Source organism: Carcharhinus amblyrhynchos, unplaced genomic scaffold, assembly GCF_965287045.1.
Source record: "Carcharhinus amblyrhynchos unplaced genomic scaffold, sCarAmb.v2.hapA scaffold_618, whole genome shotgun sequence".
NCBI classification, from domain to species: domain Eukaryota; kingdom Metazoa; phylum Chordata; class Chondrichthyes; order Carcharhiniformes; family Carcharhinidae; genus Carcharhinus; species Carcharhinus amblyrhynchos.
Window position 1 is genome coordinate 63207 of NW_027650358.1, and position 12660 is coordinate 75866.

Here is a 12660-nt window from a genome sequence, read left to right on the forward strand (position 1 = left end):
GGATGTAGTGACGAGGGGAATTTCACAGCAACTTCATTGCAATGTTAATGTAAGCCTTACATGTGACTAATAAATAAACTATAACTTTTTTACAGCATGGAAACAGGCCCTGCAGCCCAACTTGTCCATGCCACCCTTTTTTTACCACTAAGCTAGTCCCATTTGCCCACATTTGGCCCATACCCATCTTACCCATGTAACTATCCACATGCTTTCTAAAAGACAAAATTGTTCCCGCCTCTACTGCTACCTCTGGCAGCTTGTTCCAGACACTCACCACCCTCTGTGTGAAAAGATTGCCCCTCTGGACACTTTTGTATCTCTCCCCTCTCACCTTAAACCTGTGCCCTCTAGTTTTAGACTCCCCTACCTTTGGGAAAAGATATTGACGATCTATCTGACCTTTGATCAAAGAACAAAGAACAGGAACAGGCCCTTCGGCTCCTCCAAGCCTGCCCCGATCATGATACCTGCCTAAACTAAAACTGTATGCACTGACAGAGTCTGTATCCTTCCATTCCCATCTCGTTCAAGCATTTGTCTGGATGCCCCTTAAATGCTGCTATTGTACCTGCTCCCACCATCTCCATGGGCAGCATGTTCCACACATTCACCACCCTCTGTATAAAAAGACTTTACATCTCCTCTAAACTTTCCCCACGCACCTTAAACCAATGTCCCCTAGTTTGACTTTTCTCTCCTAAGAAAGAGCATCTGACTGTCCACTCTGCCCATCCCACTCATAATCTGGTAAACCTCGATCAGGCTGCCACTCAACCTCCGTTGTTCCAGTGAGAACAAACCAAGTTTATCCATCCTCTCCTCCAGACCAGGCCACACGCTGGTGAACCTCTTCTGTGCCCTCTCCAAAGCCTGCACATCCTTCCGGTCTTGTGGTGACCAGAATTGTACACAATATTCCAAATGAGGCCTAACTATGTTTCTGCACCGTAGCGTGACCTGCCAATTTTTACACTCAGTGTCGCGATCGATGAAGGCAAGCCATGACATATGCCTTTCTTATCCACCTGCATTGCCACTTTCAGTGATCGATGGGCATGTACACCCGGATTCCTCTGCCTGTCAATACTCCTCAGTGTTCTACCATTTACTGTATCATTCCTACATGCACTGGACCTTCCAAAATGCATTATCTCACACTTGCCTGGATTAAACTCCATTTGTTATTTCTCTGCCCAGGTCTCCAGCCGGTCTATATCTTGCTGTATCCTCTGACAATCCTCTTCACTGTCCGCAAGGCCATTGTTACGCAAGAGGAAGGCAAGGAATTAAATTGCTTTAGTCTGCCATTCTATCAGTTCGGTGACTGCTGTGTCTCGCTCTGTCCTCTGGGTCAGGAAGCTGTGGCTTCACCACTCGAGAGATTTGAGCGCGTTGGCTAGACTGAGTCAGCAGTGCCAGGGCAGAATATTGCATTGTCAGAATTGCCAATCGCCCAGGTTTGTTCTGGAATAGACTAGAATCATACAGTGCGGAACAGGCCCTTCAGCCTGGTGAGTCTGCACCGACATACGAGTAACACCTGGCCTCCCACCTCATTCCATTCACCAACGTTCGATCTTGCTGGCAAAATGTCTTTGAACTTTAATAAAACTTCTTTATAAAGGCTGTGGCACATTTAGTTGATTTCAAATTGTTCAATCAAATCCTCCGATGAAAGAGTCACCAGGTGAGCACCGTCCGCCTAACTCTCTGGCCAATTTTCTTCTGTTCATTTGTGGGACATGGACGTCACTGGCTCAGCCAGCATTTATTGCCATCCCTAGTTCCCCCTTGACAAGGTGATGCTGAGCCGCCTTCTTGAATCGCTGCAGTCCATGTGCTGAGGGTTGACCCACAATGTCATTAGGGAGGGAATTCCAGGATTTTGACTCAGCGACTGCAAAGAACATAAGAACATAAGAAATAGGAGCAGGAGTAGGCCAACTAGCCCTTCGAGCCTGCCCTGCCATTCAATAAGATGTTTCTAAGTCAGGACGGTGAGTGGCTTGGAGGGGACCTGACAGGTGGTGCTGTTCTCATGTATCTGCTATCCTTGTCCTTCCAGATAGAAGTGGTTGTGGGTTTGGAAGGTGCTACCTAAGGATCTTTGGTGAATTGCTGCAATGCATCTTGTAGATGGTACACACTGCTGCTCCTGTGCCTCATGGAGGGAGTGGACGTGTGTGGATGGGGTGCCAATCCAGTGGGGCTGCTTTATCCTGGATGGTGTTGAGCTTCTTGAGTGTTGTTGGAGCTGCACCCGTCCAGGCAAATGGGGAGTTTTCCATCACACTCCTGACTTGTGTCTTGTCGATGGTGGACAGACAGAACTTGGGGAGTCAGGGGTGAGTTACTCACTGCAGTACTCCTAGCCTCTGACCTGTTCTTGTAGCCATTGTTTCTGTGGTGAGTCCATTTGAGCTCCTGTTTTATGGTAACTCCAAGGATGTTGACAGTGGGGGGAATCCAGCGAAATAAGTAAGTAGTACAGTAAGAAGTCTCACAACAGCAGGTTAAAGTCCAACAGGTTTATTTGGTAGCAAACACCACTAGCTTTCAGAGCACTCGCTGCTCCTTCGTCAGGGTCCCACTCAGCTGACAGAGGAGCAGCCCTCCGAAAGCCAGTGGCATTTGCTACCAAATAAACCTGTTGGACTTGAACTTGGCATTGTAGACTCTTAACAGTGTCTGTCAATGGCCAGGAATGGCTGAGATAGGAATTAGTTGAGCTCAGTTGGCTGCACGGCTGGTTTGTGATGTGGTGCAAGGCAAACAGCGAGGGTTCAGTTCCCTTTGAGGTTATTCATGAAGATCCCACCTTCCCACCTTTCACCTGAGGTGTGTGACCCTCAGGATAAAATCACCAACAGTTGGCTCTCCCGCTCAAGGGATAGAGTTGGCTACGGTGACTGTGCCTTTGATTTCGGTCAGAACCTATGTGTAAGTGTTCCAGAGGACCACACTGCACGCATGTGAGGCTTCACAAAACTCGTTCTGTCCAGTCCTTCTTAGTCCAACACAGCATAGCAAAGTGAAACACAAAGAGTTTCCGATCTTTCCAAACTTCACGTGCGATACGAAGCAACATTTGAGACAACAAAAATGTTAAGCATCACACTTGAAGTTTGGAAAGTTTGAGGGCATTAGCTGTGAGGAGAGAGTCATAGAAACCCTACAGTACAGAAAGAGGCTATTCGGCCCATCAAATCTGCACTGACCACTATCCCACCCAGGCCCTCCCCCCATATCCCTACAGATTTAGCCACTAATTCCTTTAACCTACGCATCTCAGGACACGAATGGCCAATCAACCTAACCCACACATCTTTGGACTGTGGGAGGAAACCGGAGCACCCGGAGGAAACCCACGCAGACACGAGGAAGATATGAAAGCTCCACACAGACAGTGAACCAAGCCGGGAATTGAACCCAGGTCCCTGGAGCTGTGAAGCAGCAGTGCTAACCACTGTGCTCCCCTGCCACCCACAGAGATTGGAGAAACTTGGTTTGTTCTCACTGGAACGATGGAGGTTGAGGGGAGACCTGATAGAAGTCTACATGATTATGAGGGGCATGGACAGAGTGGATAGTCAGAAGCTTTTTCCCAGGGTGGAAGAGTCAATTACTCGGGGGCACAGGTTTAAGGTGCGAGGGGCAAAGTTTAAAGGTGATGTACGAGGCAGATTTTTGACACAGAGAGTGGTGGGTGCCTGGAACTCGCTGTCGGGGGAGGTAATGGAAGCGGATATGATGTGGGCCTCTTAGAATACGAGCTCCCTGATGAAGGCAGTAATGGCTTGTCCAAACAGGGAGTCCTGCATGTGGAGTGTCAGGGTTACTGACATTCTGGGATTTACACTCTGTACAATCATGTACCTGTCTGAGTGCTGCTGACAATGTAAATAAATATAAATTCGGTGAAGGGACATAGTTACTAAACTACGGTTTCTTGAGACTTGAGATTTCTTCCCCTGCTTATCCAGTTGTGACAGCAGCCACACAAGACACACAAGTAGCAGTGGGCACCAGGCCCTTCAAGCCTGCCCCACCAGTCAATAAGATCATAGCTGATCTGTGCCGGCCTCAGCTCCTTCTCTATACCATTTCCCCAGAGCCCTCTATTCCCCAATCTATCAAACATTTATCCACCTCCACCCGAAACATCCAAAATCAGTTCGGTTTGAAGCACTGACGCTTCCGTTCCAGCTGTGGTTCAGTACGTAGCCTCAAGACTGGGGGTTCAAATCCCATCACACAAAAGCCAGGGCGAACTCACTGCCTGCTCCTGAGCGCGTTGGATATTTTGGCTTTTGCACAGGACCTTGCACCGAGACAACGTCTTCTCTCTGAGATGGTTTAAACACACAAAAATAGAAACTAGAAGCAGGAGGAGGCCACTCGGCCCTTCGAACTTGCTCCAGCATTCATAATGATCATGGCTGATCATCAAATTCAATATCCTGAATTCCCCCTTCCTCCCAGATCCCCTGATCCCTTTAGCCCCAAGGGCTCGATCTAATTTCTTGAAATCACACAACATTTTGGCCTCAACTACTTTCTGTGGGAGTGAATTCCACACACTCACCACCCTCTGGGTGAAGAAATTTCTCCCCACCTCAGTCCTAAAAGGGTGTACTGGTACCCTTAACTATGACCCCTAGTTCTGGACTCCCTCACCACTGTGATCACTCTTTCTGAATCTACCCTGTCTCACCCTGTTCAAATTTTATTAGTTTCTATGAGATCCCTTCTCATTCTTCTAAACTCCAGTGAATATAACCCTCACTGACTTAGTCTCTCCTCATATGACAGACCTGCCATCCCAGGAATCACCCTGGTAAACCTTCACTGCACTCCCTCTATCGCAAAGACATCCTTCCTCAGATAAGGACACCAAAACTGCACACAATACTCCAGGTGTGGCCTCATCCACACCCTATGTATTTGCAATGATCCGATGGCACGACTTCCAAGTGGAATGTTGTGGAATGTATTGGGGGATGGAGGAGGGGTGATGGTGAGGGTTTTTGGTCTTCTGGCCACCGCGTATCCCTCAGTCAACGTGACTGGAACACCTGACTGGTCATGATCACCTTGCGGGATCTTGCTGTGCACAAGTTAACTGACGTGCTCCCGACATTTCGACAGCGAATACACTTCACAAAGAACTTTGTTGGTTACAAAGTGCTCAGGGATGTCCTGAGATTGTCAAAGGTGTGAAAGTATTTGTTCCTTTTTCAGTGCGTGAGAAGCGAGCTATTTTTCCTCTTCTGACAACAACTCTTTGACTCAGGCTTGTCACACTTTTGAAAACTCTTGATACTGTGTATAACGTTGAATAAAGCTCCTGCAGCTCACCTTCCTCCCACTGGCAAGCCTTTCCAGCCCAACAGCTACTGGCTGTTCGATTCAGATGACACAAGACACTGACGCAAACAGATAGATGAGACCTTCACGATGGCCAGTGATTCAAGCTGGCCTCTTTCACAAAGCTGCCCATTAAGTTTGCTATCTCTCACTGCTGCCCTTGGGAGAAGGGACTTGATGTACCCAAGTGACAAATGGTGACAGGCTGAAGGCTCCGGGAACAGGAAGAACATTGTTTCTGTAGAAAACAAACTCTGCACAAGGCTGTGTCAATGAGAAGCAGCCAGAGCATGTTGAGGCCACACCTTCTGACAGTCGAAGACAACTCTGAGGAAGGGTCCTGCTCCTGCTTGGAAACTCTCTGTAACATTGCCCGATTCTGCCCCTGTTTCAGCTCAGCTGCCACCTCCGCGGCATTATCTCCTCGAGAATTGACTGTTCCCGTGCCTTGGCCTGAACCTTCCAACCTACATAGACTTGAGGTGCAGCATGACTCACGGCAAGGACCGTTCACCTGTCCCCTCTGTTGCCTGGGGACACACATGACTCCTGGGTCCAGTCCTAAAACTGCTCCAGTCTGCTTTCAAACCCTCTGGGGCCTCAGTCTTCCCCAGCTCTGCACAGCCCTCTGCATACACACATCAGCCCTCTTGCACCAGGAACCTTCCAGATTTCTGCAATGCTCCAACTCTGGCCTTTTGGAGACTCCTTATTTGAATCCCTTTTTTCAGTTCATTTGTGGGACATGGGCGTCACTGGCTGGCCAGCATTTGTTGCCCATCCCTTGTTGTCTCTCAGAAGGTGGCGGTGAGCTGCCTTCTTGAATCACGGCAGTCCATGTTCTGTGGATTGACCCACAATTTGTCTATCCTTGCCTTAAAAACATTCAATGAGGGAGCCTCAACTGCTTCACTGGGCAGGGAATTCCACAGATTGACAACCCTTTGGGTGAAGAAGTTCCTTGTTCTTTAATCTACCCCGCTCCCAGGAACTCAAATTACATCTCCTCGAAACCTTTCTTCATGCCAGGCAGTGCCATGTGTTTATGAGATAAATCAGTGGAGGGAAATGCTGTGTGAAGGTGTCTTGGAGGAAATGTCGTGTAGAAGATGTGTCCTTGACATCTGCTCTGGGCCAATAAAGAGTGTGTTGGTGGGGATCTCTGCCCATCAGTGGCTGACCCGAACCCCCATGCTGCACCCCCACACAATGCAACTCAGCTCAGAAAATGACAAATCCACCGCCAGTTCCCACCACCTCTTAGCCCTGGACACTGGAAGGGATTTGCTTTGCTCATGAGTTGTGCTCAGAAACTCATTTACGGTTTCCGTTTATTCCTGAAAGATTTTGCTTTGGGTGTTGGTATTTAGGGACGCGGGATGGACCTGCGCATGGTTCTGTCAACTGGAGTCTGTGGAAGATTTCACCATCTTATCAGGCAGGTGGGGTTGGGGCATGGGTGGGGGGGGCAGCAGGAGATGTTGATGGTCATAAAGTGACTGTGAACATGTCACTTTGGAGTCCACATGCAGCCTTCTCAAAACAAAACAACCACATGGTGGCACAGTTGTTCGCACTGCTGCCTCACAGCGCCAGCAACCCAGTTGGATTCCCGGCTTGGGTCACTGTCTGTATGGGTGGAGTCTGCATATTCTCCCCGTGTCTGCATGGGTTTCCTCCAGGGGCTGCGGTTTCCTCCCACAATCCAAAAGGCATGCTGGTTAGGTACATTGGCCACGCTAATTTCTCCCTTGGTGTACCCGAACAGGCGCTGGAGTGTGGCGACTAGGGGATTTTCACAGTAACTTCATTGCAGTGTTAATGTACGTCTACTTGTGACACTAGACTTCAAACAATCAGTTGTTCAATTTTGACTTCATGAGAAGACTCACAACACCAGATTTAAATTCCAACAGATTTATTTGGTAGCACAAGCTTTCAGAGGTCAGTCACCTGATGAAGGGTCAGTGCTCTGAAAGCTTGTGCTACTTGTTGGACTTTAACCCAGTCTTATGAGGCTTCTTACCATGTCCACCCCAGTCCAACGCTGGCAGCTCCATATCATTTTGACATTAGTTGGCACTCGACAATCACAGAGAATTACAAAGAAATCCGAATGAGGACGGGGGGGATACCCAGACCCGGTTGCTGAGACCCTGGATAGTATTGTGACAGCTGTGTGAGTTGGGACTGACATCATGGGCTGCTGCCACTATGAGGTTGTGTGAGAGCGCCTGGCACTTCAGCTGGGCACAGTCTGAGCTGCAGAACTTCCTTCTCTCTCCTTCACCTTTATCCCTCTGTTTCTCTCCTGTTTGGAAACATCAAACCAAGTCACCCTGAGTGATGGCTCTGTGTCTCCAGTCTCGTGTGTCCCTCCAGAACCTGCCCCTTTGCTGCCCTCTTTAATTGCCTCTTTGACTCTTGCGAGGGATTGGCTCACTTTCGCACCTCCTGTGTCAGTGTGAAGGTAGGTCCAACGCTGATCTCTTTCCCTGATCTTGGTTTCCCCTTCCCTGTCAAAATTCCCTGTGCCCAGCTTAGTCTCAGAGAATCCCTGCAGTGCAGAAAGAGGCCATTCGGCCCATTGAGCCTGCACTGACAACAATCTTACCCAGGCCCCATCTCCACAACCCCAGCTTGTGGATTTTACACACGTGAAGGTCACAGAGATGGAAATGCGAGAGTGTTGGATGCGAGGTTGACAATATCGGGTGGAAAGCAGGGTCACAAGTTTTGATTTGCTTCTCTCTCCCTCTCTACCGATGAGAAACATGAATGAGGAACTCAGGGTGAAGGGGCAGCATGGTGGCACAGTGGGTAGCACTGCTGCCTCACAGTGTCAGGGACCCAGGTTCGATTCCTGACTTGTCTGTGTGGAGTTTACACAACCTCCCCGTGTCTGCATGGGATTCCTCCAGGTTTTTTTTATTCATTCGTGAGACATGGGGGTCACTGGCTGGCCAGCATTTGTTGCCCATCTCTAATTGCCCCCCCAGAAGATGGTGGCATGCTGCCTTCTTGAATCGCTGCAGTCCCTGTTCTGTGGGTTGAACGGTGCTCTGGTTTCCTCCCAAGATGTGCGGGTGAGGTGGTTCAGTGGTGTAAGTATGTGGGATGATGGAAATAAGTTGGAGGGTAATCCTGGGTAAGATATTCTTTTGGAGAATAGCTTGATGGACTGAATGGTCTCCTTCTGCACTGTCAGTTTCTACAACTCGATGTAAAGGATGAGTGCTTTATTGCACAAAATAAGGTAAAGCTAAAAGAAGTTGAGGTTAAATCCCAAAATAGTGTTTGGGGAGTTCCTCAGAAATCCCAATTGGATTGGGGAATTGTTGCACTGTTCATAAACAATCATTGATTTGTGACAAAGGGTCACCCAGACTGGAAACGTCGGCTCGATTCTCTCTCCACAAACGCTGTCAGACCTGCTGAGATTTTCTGTTTTTGTTTCAGATTCCAGCATCCGGAGTGTTTTATGTTATTTTCTGTTGTTACAGATCTGTTGAGATTCCCGGGGAATGAAGAGAGCGCCAGAGAGAATGGGAGGGGCATCTTGTGCCAAGAAGTAATGGAAAGCAGCAGCAGCAACAAGATCGAGGCAAGCAAGGGGGAAGCAGGAAAGATGCAGTATGAGTGGTGACATCTTCCACAGACCAGTACACTCGATCAGAACACATTGTGTGCGTGTAAACTCATTGCCTCATCGGTCTGTGATGGACCAATTGATGGAGATGGCTGGGTAATTCGCTCCAATTCTCTGTGACAAGCAGAGAGTGAACTGAAGGAATATGTCTCTTTTCTTCACTTAGCCATTCCTCTGTTCTGCTCTACTTTCCTATGCTTATGAATGGCTCCCCTGTAATAAATATCTTTCTGATAAAATGTGCAGCACAGTGGTTGGCACTGCTGCCTCACAGTGCCAGGGGCCTGGGTTTGATTCTGGCTTCGGGTCATTGTCTGTCTGGAATCTGTATGTTCTCCCCATGTCTTCCGGGTGCTCTGGTTTCCTCCCACGCTCCAAAGATGTGTGGGTTAAAATTGAAGTTTATTTATTAGTCACAAGCAAGGCTTACATGAACACTGCAATGAACTTACTATGAAATTTCCCTCGTCGCCACAATCCGGTGCCTGATTGGGTCAATGCTCTAACCAGCTCATCTTTCGGATTGTGGGAGGAAACCGGAGCACCCGGAGGAAACCTACGCAGACACAGGGAGAACATGCAAACTCCACACAGATGGTGACCCAAGCGAAGAATCAAACCTGGGTCCCTGATACTGTGGGGCAGCAGTGCTAACCACTGTGCCACCATGCTGCCCCAGTGGATTGCCATGCTAAATTGCCCCATAGTGACACAGGATCTACAGTATGGGGGTAAATATGTGGATTGAGAGGATACAGCCTGATTAAGATGCTCTATCGGAGAGTCGATGCAGACTTGATGGGCTGAATGGCCACCTTCTGCACTTGATGGGCTGAATGGCCACCTTCTGCACTACAGGATGTCCCAAAGCGCTTTACAACCAGTGAAATATTGTCTAAAATATCATCAACTTGTGTGTTTCGATGTTCTTCACTCGGTCCCTGTGTGTACATTTGTTTATCCATGGGTGTATTAGTATTTATATGTTTGTGTGTGTGTTTGTATTTGTGCTCTTTGATTTGATTAGGCATTGTCACATGTGTGAGGATACAGTGTTGTTACAGTATACAGTATTGTTTATTACTTGTTTGTTTATTGTTTATTGTATTGTTAATTACTTGTTTGTTACAGTATACAGTATTGTTTATGACTTGTTTATTGTTTATTGTATTGTTTTTTACTTGTTTGTTACAGTATACAGTATTGTTTATGAATTGATTGTTTATTGTTTATTGTATTTTTTTTACTTGTTTGTTACAGCATACAGTATTGTTTATTGTATATCAGCATACAGTATTGTTTCTTGCGTGCTGAACAGACAAAACTTATGGTTCACAGAATACATAGGGGAGAAGGAAAGGAGAGAGTGCAGAATGTGGTGTTACAGACACAGCTTGGGTGCAGAGAAAGATCAGGGATTTTATGATTCTATTAAACTTGTTAGTGCATGCAGAAAGAAAGCAGAAGCAAGGGAAGGATGGTCTGGAGATGATACAACAGCTCTTTTCCAATGGGCGTTCAGTATATTTAATCTGGATGTTGACAAACGCTATCATAGTGTTCCAAGCCATTTGGTAACTCCATCCAAACCTTCTCAGAATATTTAGTGCAGATGTGCACAATGCCCAAGTTATTCCCATGAAAATTGCCCCAGCTTTTCCTCATGCTTTATTCACAGATTCTTTCCCCCCTCTCCCGCTGAAGCTGCAGGAATAGGGAAGTTGCCTTTGTAGATAAGCACCTGAAGTGACCTCAGGGCATTCCACGCAGTGCCTGGGCACCAGTGCAGCAGAACAATTGTTGTGTCACAGTGGGGGGACAGAATGGGGAACAGAGGCTGCTAGGTGATGCTGAGTGACCGGACTGAAGGAGACAGAGTAAACACTGTGTGGGGACTGGGATTCTGAAATATCAGCACAAGATGCTGGAGGCACTCTGTCAGCAGGTCTCCAAGCACAGGGAAACAGTTCATTTCTCCCAGTCGATGCTCCCTCGCTCTCCCTAATGTGAAACAAGGACAGACAATGTGGACAATGTGGAAATCTTTGTTCTTATGAAAGTTAAAGGTCAGATTTTATAATCACAATCGAAACAGGTGATGAATAGTCGTGAAGGTGGGGATGGGTCTATTCAAGAGAGGCAGTAAAGTGAGAGAAAATGACTTGGCTGAACTGATGTAGTCAGAAGTCTCACAACACCAGGTTAAAGTCCAACAGGTTTATTTGGTAGCAAAAACTACGAGCTTTCGTAGCACTGCCCCTTCGTCGGGTGAGTGGGACTTCGATTCACAAACAGGGCGTCTAAAGACACAAACTCAATTTAGTAAATTTTAGTGAATTGAGTTTGTGTCTTTATCTGTCCTGTTAATGAACAGAACTCCCACTCACCTGACAAAGGGGCAGCGCTCCGAAAGCTCATGGCTTTTACTCCCAAATAAACCTGTTGGACTTAAACCTGGTGTTGTGAGACTTCTTATTGTGTTTACCCCTGTCCAGCGCCGGCATCTCCACATCATGAACTGATGTACCCAGGTCGTTGTGAGCCTGCTTCACACTTGCTGAAGATCATTGCCACGAGTGCAACTCTTCAATTATTACAGCAGCCCTGCCTTTGGTTGCCCAGACCCTCAGCTCTGGAATTCCCCCACCCCAATATCTTTCAGTCTTTAAGACATTCCTGCCTGTCTTCCCTTGTGTGAAAACTCTGTGTGAAATTGTGTTCAAGAACCTTCTTGCAAAGTGCTGCAGGGTGTTTACAAAGGTGCTATCTATAAAATGCAAGTTGTTGTAGTTGGCATGATGCCTTGATGTCCTTCAAAGGAAAGGCGTTGAAACAAAGTTTAATGCTGAAGCCAGCCACGCCATGAGATATTGCCAGGGAGGGGTGGGGAAAGGGGGTTGGTGGAGAGCAGACTGGAACACAAGCAATAGGAGCAGGTGTCAACCACTTGACCCATCAACTGGTCAAGGAGCAAAGATTTTCAGTCAAGTCTGAAAGGCGACATAGAGAACGCAGTGGGGGAATTCCAGAGTTTAGGGCAGCTGAAATAAAAGGGGAGGAGGGAGGAGTCGGTGGAGGGATATGGGTGGGGTGACTTGCAGGCTTGGGACTCATGGGAATGACATGTGGAAGGAAGGGAGAGAGAAGCCAGAGAGCAGGCTGGTCTGGTGGTGCAGGAAGAAGTCTCACAACACCAGGTTAAAGTCCAACAGGTTTATTTGTAGCAAAAGCTTTTGGAGCGCTTGCTGCTCCTTCGTCAGGTGAGTCACGGTCTGGTGGGAACAGTGGCTAGCGCTGCTGCCTCACAGTGCCAGGGACCCGGGTTCGATTCCCGGCCTCGGGTCACTGTCTGTGTGGAGTTTGCACCTTCTCCCTGTGTCTGCATGGGTTTCCTCCCACAGTCTGAGGTCACGTACCAACCGACTCAAGGACAGCTTCTCCCCTGCTGCCACCAGACTTATGAATGGACTGACCATACATCAAGCTGATCTTTCCCTGCACCCCAGCTGTGACTGCAACACTGCACCCTTTCCTTTCCTTTGCCTTTATAAACGGTATGCTTTGTCCGTACAGCGTGCAAGAAACAATACTTTTCACTGTATCCCAATATATGTGACAATAGTAAATCAAGTCAAATCCAA